Below are 12,633 nucleotides of genomic sequence, written 5' to 3' on the forward strand. Positions count from 1 at the left end.
AGGTGGGTGTTTATAAATACAAGCCAGAGAATATTTTTATCATTAATACTGAAGTCAAACTAAGTTTATTTGTATTGAATAGCAAGACATTTGTCAAAACGCCCTATTCCTGAAAACCATGAAGAAAAACCTCATCTCCTCTCAGAGAATGGATTATTAGCAAATGCTTGGGAAAGCGAAAATATCAAATGTTGCATCAAAGCTCACTGGAATTTTAACAGTATTTGTAAAATGAAAAAGAATTCACAAATATTTGGTTAAACTGTATTTCTTTTTCCAGATGTGGAAAATAAAACAAACATTAAAAAGAATAAAAGGGCCAACTCTTTGCAAAGCAACTATTAACTTACACTCTGAATGGAGTTTTAAAAGAACAACAGTTAGAGGGCGGGGCTGGTAGTGGCAGAGAGTTAAAAATGCAATGCATTCACATTCAAATCTTAAAAACATGCAGAAAGGCCTCTCCCACACCTCACCTTGTTAAGTGTCCCATCGCCCTTTTGCACAGATTCTGTGACCTCCTCAGAGAAGGTCTTCAAATGTCACTGTATCTGAGAAGCTTTCACCGATTACCGGGTCTCTCACTTCACCCAGTTTTATTTTTTTCTTCACTGAATTTACGACTTCCTGATGTTATATTACATGTTCTTTTTAGTTTATCAATTAGTGTTTCCCTCAGTGGAGGAGAATCTCTAAAAGCCACTTGTCTGTTCTGTTTACCCCTATATTCCTGGGGCCTCAACCGAGCTGGGCACGGAGCAGGTGTCAACAGCCATCTGCTGAAAGGATTAAATGTAGAAAGGACATCTGGAAACAGTACTGATAACCAATTAAAAACAGTAACATCTGTAATCACTTTTATTACTTAAGTTTATCTTTAAAAAATAGAGTCTGGCTGAAATTTCTAGCAGCTTCTCAACCTACAAAACTCCGATTTCATGCAGCTGAATATGACTCTGAACACAAGAGTATTTTGGTGAAGAAAACAGCTGTTGGTGTCTGTTTTCCCCAATGGTTATCTTATTGTTGGCCCATTCTTTAGATACTTTAAAAGAAAAACAAAAAACAAAAAATCCAAACCTTCCAGCTTTTAGGCACCATGTGAAAACTTAATTTCATTTTGATTAAACAGCAAATTATATTTTGGGAGAAACCTTTTCAACCGTTCAGCAGCTAGGTCAATCATTATCTGTTGCTTTGTAAGCTCATATAAATAGTAACTAATTAGAATTTTAAGTCCTTTTTCCATTCACTTTAGTATTCCTTAGCAGATACCATATAATATAAGGGAATGTAGTAGAAAGATTAAGAAATCAGACTTTTGGGGTTATAATTCTGGATCCACTGTTTGATAACTGTGTGAGTTTGGGCAAGTTACTTATCCTCTGAAATCCTGTTTCCTCACCTGAAAAATGAGGAAAATAACAAAAGTTGTAGCACCAAATTGGGGGCAAATGAAAGAATATGAAACTAGCAAACAACAACAACAAAAATACCCTTTAAGAATCTTTTAACATAGGGCTTGACATTAAGTACTTGCTAAATATTTTTTATTAATATTATTTCTTTAATTATTCTAGGTTTTCCCCCCAAGAGTTTAACATTTCAACGTTTTTGTTGAAGTAAATCCAACACAATTCTCCTGCTTAAAACAAGCCCCTGTACTTAAAACAGAAACTTGCACCAATTAGGTTACATGAAAACCAAATTTACATGAGATACTGTAAAGTAAAATAAAACAATGTTCACCACAAGACAACGAAACTCATTTCAAAATCTCGGCGGGGGTGTGTGTGTGCGCATGGGTGATACTCTTTGGTTGTCTATATAAACCAACTGCTATGATTAATAAGACTAAGTTTTCTAAAGAAAATGAGATAATAACAAAAGGCCTCTTTGTGCTTAACTTTCGTCAGGGGCAAAAGAAAAGAGACAAAACAGCATGAAATGATGAGACCGAGTGATGAAAATTCATTCACAATGATTACTTTCAAGAGCAATTTCTCTCTGGTAATTCAGCAGCCTGTTACTATGGCTCTCTGGGGTGATAGCTAATGTAAATGAAGCTATTAAAAGTGGATTATCATGGTAAGAATATACGCAACCAATAATGCAATAGAAATCCTTCCAAAGCATTTGGGGAAAATTCAAGAGAAGAAATGTCCTTTTTTTTTTTTTTTTTTAAAGTTAATGGCCTATAACACCCTTCTTCCTTGACTAATAACCAGCAGGCACTTAAAAATATCCATTCAGGAAAAAGAAAAACAAACTTGTTTGGATGAAATAGGAACCCACCTGGGTTGTCAGTATCTGTGTTTGGTCCCAGGACTCAGATTCTGAGCCAGATTCTTTGAGAGATTATGGGAAACGTCTCAAATGATTTTTGCCAACTACTCTTTACTTAGAAAAGGTAATGCTTCATGGATGGGTGTCAAGGAATCTAAAATTTATTAATTTCAAAAACCTTTCTTGCAGATGTGGATGGCTTTCTCAAGGTTTTGTTGAATAAAAATTAAGTACCACGTAGTATGAAAAATTTTTTAAGGACATTGTCTTTCACAAACTCACACAAATAGTCTTTGGAATGTCCACTTCAAGTAGCTGTTGGTTTTGCTTTCTAGAAACCTACACATTGGCTATGATAACTAGATTGGTTTTAAAACATCTATGACCACAACTCTGCATGGAAACATTCACTGAGTGCACTGGTTTACTAGTTTAAGTAATGGTTCTACATGCAGGACTGAAGTGGGGAGCAACAGAACGGGAACAATTTGTGTTCAGAACAGCATGCAGGAAGTATCTGCAAAAGAAGACAAACTTTAAGGTAGGATTTACATGAGCAGAAGAGGTGGGTAATTCGACATAGGGCAGAGCCTCTTGTTTGGAATGACAGAGCAGAAGAAGGGATGCAAGAGGAATTATACTTTCTGTAGACCAAATGTGCAGGTGGGAGGACTGAGTAAGAGAAAGGAAGTTGTCTTGGCTGAGTCTCATTGGCAGAGAACTCTGAGACCAATAAACTAGTAAAGAAAGTTGACTAGATTAATCTCACCAATGATAGGAAGAGGAGTCATGAGTGATAATCCGGAAATCACTGGGATGTGATGTTAGAAGGTATTTTGAGACTATTCCATTTGAAAGGAGAAGGCATCTGACATTCTTTTTATTCCTTTCAAACAAAGGATTAAACCAACCAATGAGTTGACTCAGAAAAATTTCAAAAGTATTATAGCCCTATTCAAACTTCTGTCTAGCTCCTTCTTACTTCCTATTCCATGATGCAACAGCAGAGATGATTGTTTTTTCAGACCCAAAGCAATAAACCTGGCTTGGTAGAGCTGTTTTTATTTCTACATGTTGTGCAGAAGGATTGGTTAATTGCTTGTGCTCTTGTGGAAGGGCAGTCTTCAAGATGGCCCCACATATATGAGTTTTTCCATGTTCCCAACTTCCTCATCCTCTCCCTTTTCCATCCTTGGTGATGACAGTGTCTCTCCTCTCAGCCCTATGAGGCCCTCTCCCATTATTAAAACCTGCTTTCAGGGAAAATTTTGAAAAAATGTCCAATAAAGCCTAATTGGCATCCTCTCCTAGAGAACAGTCTTGCGCTAGAAGCAGGAAGCTAAACTGGGGACTTTTAGTCATCAGTGAGCCAGAAACTTATGAATTAACAGCAAGAGTTATTATTAATTGAGCACCTACTACATACAAGCACTGCCCTTTCATGTGGCAGGGAGAGTGGTGGGACAAGCGGGGCCCATACCTTTTAAGGAAGTGCTGTCTCATCCTATATAATCACATAATTCAAGAGTCAGGCATTGTCTTTGTTTGTATCCAGTGGATGAGAGTATACAGTAGAAGGTCCCAAGGGTCTTAAGATATAAATGGGTTAAACATTTTAGAGTAAGGGATACCAACATCAGGACAAACAGAACCAAGTCATAAATATAAACTAGCCAAATGTTGGCAGCATAGCCTAGTAGTTTAGAACCCAGATTCTATACCAGGACAGCTGGGTTCAAATCCTGGCCCTATGGCTTACCAGCTGCATGGTCTTGGGACATTCCTTAAACTCTTTGTGCCTCAATTTGCTCATCTGTAGAAGAGGGATGATGATGATAATAGCATCTGCCTTATTAAGAGCATGAAATGAGTTAATATTTGTAAAGTTCTGAAAACTCTACTCATAAGAGTTTACTAATAAATAAAAATCTCAAGTACTGATTTTTCCCTTCTAAACTGACAGCTCTTGGTCACCAGAAATGTTCAAGCACAGGTCCTGGAATGTAAGCCAACTCCATGAAGGCAAAAATGTTTGTCTCTTTTGTTCGGGCCTCTGCCTAGATCAATGCCTGGTATAGACCAGGCTCAGAAAACATCATGGAATGAATTAACGCACCCACCATGGTAGTTACACAGAAGAGTTCTGCAGGCATCCAAATTTGGACAAAGTGACCTCTACGGAATTTTCTACCTTTAGGTTCTATGATTTCTTTTCTTTTCTTTTGTTTTATGTTGGGGGTAGGAGTTTATTTATTTATTTATTTATTTTTGCTGTGTTGGGTCTTCATTTCTGTGCAAGGGCTTTCTCTAGTTGTGGCAAGCGGGGGCCACTCTTCATCGCGATGCGCGGGCCTGTCACTATCGTGGCCTCTCTTGTTGCGGAGCACAGGCTCCAGACACGCAGGCTCAGTAGTTGTGGCTCACGGGCCTAGTTGCTCCACGGCATGTGGGATCCTCCCAGACCAGGGCTCGAACCCATGTCCCTGGCATTAGCAGGCAGATTCTCAACCACTGTGCCACCAGGGAAGCCCTCTATGATTTCTTTAATGAACTAATGCATTGGAACAGTACAATACTAAAAATGTAATGGTCTGAGACAAAATTATGTCTATTTTTTTCTCTTTCTTTCTCTCTCCCTCCCTTTCTTTCTTTCTTTCTTCCTTTCTTTCAAGGAGCCCATGTCTATTAAATGAGTGCTTTCTTATAGTTAAAAGGTTAACCAAGAACATAAAGTATGCTATCAAGGGTCTCTACTCATCTCCACAGGTGTCTAATCATTATCTTCTTTTACAGTTTCAGATCTCCAAGCTTTTCAGCTGGGCCAGGTTGGCATTTCACTGCCCTTTATGTGTGTGACAAGTGAAAAGAGGGAAAGAAAAGAAACTTGAATGAAGAAAACCAGAATCTGCACAGCAGTTTGAAGGTGGTGTTCAGTCAGCTCCAACTCAACCTGCTTCATCAGGCTCCCTGCAGCATCTCTGTTCATCTTACACCCCTCATGTGTGAGAGGCCCCAACTCCTCTCTCAGAGCAGAGCCTCTCCCACACCCTGGCTGTCACCCCCACCTAGACAGATACGCCATCAATACCTGCGAAGCTGACCTGCGTCACCTGGGAGCAGAGATAAGCTCTGACTCCGCAGCTCTCACACCGAGGACAGAAAAAAGTCTCCTGGCAACAACAGCAAACAAAGTAGATGCCCCTGACTTCGCTCTCCTAGAACCTGGTTCTCATAGTTCTCCTGAGAAATCAGGATGTGACTGTCACCTCTCAGAACGGAAACAGTTAATTCAGCCACTTAGATCAACTTTTAAACTCCCATCCCCCGCGATATTACATCATTTTGGCAGGAACGATGAAATAACTAACTTGCTGACAGTTGCTTGGACTATCTGCAAATGTGGAAAAAAAATACTTTTAATCAGGTCAAGTCACTCTGCCATTGGGATTCTAAATTTACTCATATTATCGAAGAAAAATATTCAGTTATAGTGTGAAAAATATGGTATTTTTAGCTCAATAAGCAACCCAGAGTTCTTTCTTCAAATTTTGACATTTAATTAATCAGAAATTGGTGTCAGAAAACTGTTTCCTGTGAAGCCATCTCTTCCTATAGGATTTTTCTTAAAAAATCTGGACTATAGAAAAAAATTTACAACCTGGACTTCCACAGACCATTGATCTCCACCTGTGTCTTATACCTAACAGAAGCTGTTGCCACCCTTTTTTCTTTGTGTGCCCTAACAGTTATAAACAACATGAATAAACATGAAAATAAAATATTAAGCATCTTTTATTTCCTTTGCCTCTAATTATACGATCCCCTAAATTTGTCTCTAATAATAAAAGATGAGTAAAACTTTTAACGTATTAATAATATTGTATGTATCAGTATCTTAGCATTTATGAATTAAGACAGAGGTCTTACTATTCTCTCCAATTTTTGTCAAACTAAGATTCAGAGAAGTTAAGAGACTCTCCCAAGAGCACACATAGGTAACAGAGGTGGGTTTCAGTCTAGACCGGTCTAAAATTCTCATGTATTCTGTTTATGACATATTATGAATTCAGTGAGAAAGGGAACTTCAGTGATTTAAGTTAGGAGTCAGCAAACTGTTTCTGTAAAGGATCAGATAGCAAAATTTTAGGCTTTGTGGGCCATATAGTCTCTGTCACAACCGCTCAACTTTGCAGTGTAGTGCAAAAGCAACCGTGACAAAACATGAATGAATGAGCATGGCTGTGTTAAAAAATAAAATGTTTATTTACAAAAGCAGGTAGTGGACCAGCTCTGGCCCATGGGCCATAGCTGGCTGATCTCAGTAAATCTGGAATTTAGGGACAAAATCTAAACTGTGGTCTGCCTATTAGGAGCAAGAAGTTCCCTCAACTAAAGGTAAAGGCTAGAGTCATGGAGAAGAGGCTACCTGGTGTTAACAGTAAGTGGAAAAATTAAAGCAGAAAATGCTATTATAAGAAGCAGAGAAGCATAATGGTTATGGACTATGGATCAGTTGGGTCAACGGTTTGGGCCCTCTGGCTGTATGGTCTTGGTCGAGCTACTTGGTCAACTTCTTCATGCTTTATCTACTGTTCCTTATCTATTAAATGGGGATATTAAAGCATTTTCCTCATAGAGTTGTTATGAGAATGGAATGAATTAACATATGTAATGCATATAGAATATGGTCTAGACAGTATTTATTCCTCAATAAATGCCAGATGTATATACACAGTTGACCCTCCTTGAACAACACAGGTTTTAACTGTGCATGTCCACTTATAGGTGGACTTTTTTCAATAGCAAATACTACAGTACTACACAATCCGCGGTTGGTTGACTCAGGATTTACCAACTGTGAAGTTGTATGTGAATTTTCAACTGCGCTGAGGGTCGGCACCCCTAACTCAACTGTATATATACCTGACGAGAAATTATTCCTATTTCTATTGATATGTATCAAACCACTGTAAACGTAACGGCTCAAAAGAAACAACAGTCATTTATTTTGCAAGTAAATCTGCAGTTTGGACAGGGCTTATCTGGGAAGACTTGTCTCTGCTCCATGTGGCCTCAGCTTGATGGAGGACTGGAGAATTTCCTTCCAAAGTGGCTCACTCGTATGGCTGACAAGTTGGGAGCTCAGCTGGGGCTGAGGGCCTGGGGCCTTGGTTCATTTCCAGGACTCTCCATTTGGCCCGGGCTTTCTCACAAGTTTTGGGCGGGGGGTGATTGTAAGAATGAGTGTTCCAAGAGCGAGCCAGGAAGAAGCTGTATTATCTTTGAAGCCTTAGGCTTGGAATTAATGTAGCATCAGTTCCATCGCACTCTATTTTTTAGAAATGAGTTAGTAAGTCCAGTCCATATTTAAGGGGACAGGAACTAGACTCCACCTCTTGATGGGAAGAGTGTCAAAAAACTGTGAACATGTTTTAAAATTCCAAAGTATATCTACTGGCCACAAATTATTTATATTGCTTCCACATTCAAAAAAATCCATAAATTCACCCCTTCCAGTACACCCCAGTGTCTCATCAGGCTTAGGATCAAGGTTCAGAATCTTATCATCTAAATCAAATCTAGGTACAAATGAAACCCCTTGGGTGAGGTTTCTTTTTTTTTTTTTTTTTTGCGGTATGCGGGCCTCTCACTCCCGTGGCCTCTCCCGTCGCGGAGCACAGGCTCCAGACGTGCAGGCACAGCGGCCGTGACTCACGGGCCCAGCCGCTCCGCGGTATGTGGGATCCTCCCGGACCGGGGAACAAACCCGTGTCCCCTGCATCGGCAGGCGGACTCTCAACCACTGCGCCACCAGGGAAGCCCGGGTGAGGTTTCTTGTATATTGTTTCTCTCAGTCTGAACACTTGTGAACAAACACCTATATACCCAACAAACAATGGTGTGCTATGCCTTGGAAAATCACTGTAGACATTCTTGCTGAAAACAGAGGAAAATGGAAGTACACAATCGTCATTGGTTCAATGAAATTTTGAAATCTAGCCAGGCAAACATTCCCTGTTCCTTCTTCAGGTCTCAGTCCTACTGCCTAGGAAGGATTTTCCCACTTCTCCTGGGTCTCCCCTTTCAGTCTTGGTTCCTCTTAAATTATCTTGGTTCCCTTTAAATTATCTTTCCTTTTATACAAAATGTGCCCTGTATTGGAAGCTGAATAGTTTTATCAGCCTGTCTCCTGCCCATAGAAATTCTGGAATCTAAAGATCTCTTTTTGTTTCTAACTATTTTTGTCCCTTTTAGTCCATGCTGGCAAAATGTTAATCAATAAAATCTTGTCACTGTATTTTTTAAAATTGTAACCATGTGTGGTGATGGATGTTAACTAGACTTATTGAGGTGATCATTTTACAATATACACAAATATTGAATCATGTTGTATACCTGAAATAAAAATAATGTTCTATGTCAATTATATCTCAATAAAAAACAAAACAACACCCCCCCCCAAAAAAAAAACCCAGCAAAAACCTCTGTGGACTTCTCATCATTTTTATTAGAGTATACTCCATTAGACAAAAACTTCCCCACAAATCTTTTTGATGTAAGTCCTTCTCTACCTTGGGATTCCTGTAAAGCTGCAATGGGACCATTACTTTAAGATTATTAGAAGCCCCATTGTTTAACTAAGAGAGTCTGCCTGGTATGCCCTTAAGATGCTTAGAGAAACTTTGTCTGTTTCAAGGGGTCTATGAGACATTACCCACAAAGGCTCTTTGGCTTTTGGATTTGATCTTTGGTCTGACACCCTTTCTTAATCTGAGAATCTTCTGCTGTATGGAGAAACTGGGAATGAGAAATACTTTTATATTTGAATGTAGCAAGCACTGGATCTTTTATATATTTTCTTTAAGTTTTCTTGAAAACGAAACAGTTCCCATTTTGAACTCATCTCTCTACATATTTATATGTGACTAAAAGAAGCCATTTGGCATTTTCAACATTCTGGCTGAAATTCTTTTTAGCCAAATCTACCAGTCCACTCGATACCTTTTGTATTTATCGTGTCACTGCAGGTGACATCTTGCTAACATTCTAGTAGCCTCTTCAAGGGCCATCAGGCTTCTGTGCACAGTCTCTTCAAAATCCCTCCAACTTCTGCCCACCACTCTGTCCCAGAGTCAATGTCCCACGTTTTAGGTTTTGTTACAGCAGCACCCAACTTCCAGTTCTCAGAATCTGTTCCAATTGTCTACTATCATGCATAAAACATCTCAAACAGTGGCTTAAAACAACAGTAACACTTATTTTTCTCACAAATCCTGGGTTTGACTGGGCTTGGGTAAGTGGTTCTCACGCAGGATCTTATGAGGTTGTAATAGTGCCCGGGACTGGAATTATCACCAAGGCTTCATCACTCACAACTGACATCTAGACTGGGAAGCCTTTTGGGTACCACTTTCTCGATTTGGTATCTCCACATGATCTTTCTAAGTGATGGACACAGGGTAAATGAACTTCTTACGTGGGGGAAAAGCTCCCAGAGTGACTGTCCCAGGAAACACTGGAAGAGGCCACATGGACTTCTCCATCCTAGACTCAGAAGTCACCCAGATCTCCTCCCTGGAATTGTCAAGGCAGTCACAAAGACCTGCCGGATTTAAGGAGGGGGTGGGACATGGACTCTCCTTCTTGATTTCTCCTTCTGATAAAAAATTTATAGACATATATTAACACTACCTCAGATATGTCTGAAGGACTGGTAACTTTAGCAGGAAAGGCAATCCAAACTTCTAATGATGCAACTGGTTTCTGCCAATGATGTTGGAAACACCTCATGTATGAGGCAGCTGATCTGTGTGGATGGTCAGGAGAGAGAGATGGTGGTCTTTTTTTTTTTTTTTTTTGAAGAAGGTGATGATATGAATTTGGAGAGAAAATTGGGATCTAGAGGAAGTAAAGATATCAAATTCTTAACACCCACATAGATCCATCTTTTTAAGGAAGTTAGAATATGTTATTTAGAACAGGGAAGGTTGAAAGCCACTCTCTCTTTTCAGATTTAGGGAAATTCCAAGGTGTAACACTATGTTCCAAGAATATCAGGCTTGTGGAATGCACTTTATTGGAGGCAGACAGGAAATTCCCTGCTGCACAGTAATCAATATTTTCACGCCCTGTCCTGCAAATGCAAATAGGAATCTTGCTCTAAATTCTTGTTGCCTTTCAGAAAGTTACAGGGCGTATTTTTTCCTGTCCTCTTTCTTTCTTTCCTTGATAGCAGCCAACCGGGGATTCAGTTGTTATTATTATAATTTAACATTTATTTATCTTTTCTTTGAGAATCCCATACCTTTGGTACAGGAAGGAGTAGCTAAGTTCAGAGTCATAATAAAGATTAGGGAGGCAATACAGAGTTGAGACATCTGCATTTGGGCCACCGGATTTGATGTCTCTGAGCCTTGCTTTCTTCTTGTGAGTAGATGAGCTAGTGGATGTTGACTTCTACTAGAATTGACACCTATAAACAATGCTGTATGTGTCTTGGAGTGAATTAAAAAGTGAATTAAAAACAGAAAATATCTTTGCACTAACATTTCTTTTAAGTCCTCTCATAGTGCTACCATTGTGGGATCAGGTGGATGAATTTCTTTCTTTCTTTCAAGAAGTCTGGGTTTTTTTAATGTCTAAACGTTATTAAATCTAGATTAATGTCAGAAAAACAATGCTGGCTGGCACATTCATATTTTTAGGAAGTCTTCATTTCTCTGAGTGTAAGTATCTGGTCTATAATTCTTTGAGAGGAGCAAGCATCTGCCATCAGTGGCTGCTTCATGTGTTTGCACTTTTGGCCTAGGCCTCCTTTTGTACTGAATGTGGACCATTTTGCATTGCTGTTTATTTTTCAGTGGCTTTGTCCCTCTCCTGCGTCTACACCACATGCTCCACAACGTCTGGTGTATTTGTAGGTACTCAATAAATGTTTGAAAAAGGAATGAATTTGTTTTCCCATCACTTTCCAAAATGCCTATAAACATCGGACCTGAGTTATAAGTTGGGGATGATGATGTTTCTAAACTGGATACAAGCACATAAGCTCTTGTTTCTGCCATTTTGAGAGAATCACGTGAGTGCACTGGCCACCTTTCATCCTTATGTTGCACATTTGCAACATAAGTGGCCACAGTTGTTTACCAACCCTGATTCATTTCCCATCTCTGACCTCGTCTCTCTAATCCACTAATATCAGGTCACTATATATTTTAAACTCATTCAGTTTCCAGGAAAAGATCTGCTGTCATAATCAGCTATCAGCTGAGGACTGAAAGCCATGATATGAAAGTCTAGCATCCTGTGACAAACTTGGATTAGACTACGATTGCTTAAGTGTTGTCACTGCAAAATGCAAGGTCAGAATTTACATACTATTACTCAGCCATAAAAAGAAATGAAATTGAGCTATTTGTAGTGAGGTGGATGGACCTAGAGACTGTCATACAGAGTGAAGTAAGTCAGAAAGAGAAAAACAAATACCGTATGCTAACGCATATATATGGAATCTAACAACAACAAAAAAGTGGTTCTGACGAACCTAGGGCCAGGACTGGAATAAAGACGCAGATGTAGAGAATGGACTTGAGGATATGGGGAGGGGGAAGGGTAAGCTGAGACAAAGTGAGAGAGTGGCATGGACCTATATACACTACCAAACGTAAAACAGATAGCTAGTGGGAAGCAGCCGCATAGCACACGGAGATCAGCTCTGTGCTTTGTGACCACCTAGAGGGGTGGGAGGGAGGCGCAAGAGGGAGGAGATATAGGAATATATGTATACATATAGCTGATTCACTTTGTCACACAGCAGAAACTAACACACCATTGTAAATCAATTATACTCCAATAAAAATGTTAAAAAAAAAAGAATTTACATACTTTTCCTTAATGATTCCTTTCTAGCTTTGGCTTCACTATGCTGAAATCAACTGAAATACATTCTATTATTGGCAATCTTTTATCTTCTAGTCAAATCTAGCTTGGCGGATCTTGTTATTCCTTATTATTTTTGAAACTATTAAACTAAACAATGTGTGATCTTTCCAGGAAATGCTGCAAGGGAGGCGGCTTCTGGACATGGCCTCTTTATTGTTCTATTTCTGATAAATAATCAGTTCTGTTCCCTCTAAATAATTACTGAGATTGCTCTATTGTTCCGATGACCTCATTTGAGACAGGGATTTTCCCCTCTGCCTTCTTCCCCATTAATTTCTATCTTTAATGAATGCAAGTACAGTGAGAACTTACAGTGTTGATTGTCCCTATAATTGTTATTGCCGGTTGTGGACATTCTCTATTCACAGTAGTGATTCCTACAAGTTTTCAAGTTACCATATGGAA

The 12,633-nt window shown here is 39.3% G+C and overlaps 1 long non-coding RNA gene across 1 annotated transcript in view; it reads right to left on the bottom strand.

Annotated features, from left to right (window-relative positions):
- The window catches only part of LOC137202265 (uncharacterized), a 359,901-nt gene that overhangs the window by 111,088 nt on the left and 236,180 nt on the right, over positions 1–12,633 (bottom strand). The window lies entirely within an intron of this gene.

The sequence above is a fragment of the Pseudorca crassidens genome, chromosome 11 (genome assembly GCF_039906515.1).
Source record: "Pseudorca crassidens isolate mPseCra1 chromosome 11, mPseCra1.hap1, whole genome shotgun sequence".
In the NCBI taxonomy this organism is placed as follows: domain Eukaryota; kingdom Metazoa; phylum Chordata; class Mammalia; order Artiodactyla; family Delphinidae; genus Pseudorca; species Pseudorca crassidens.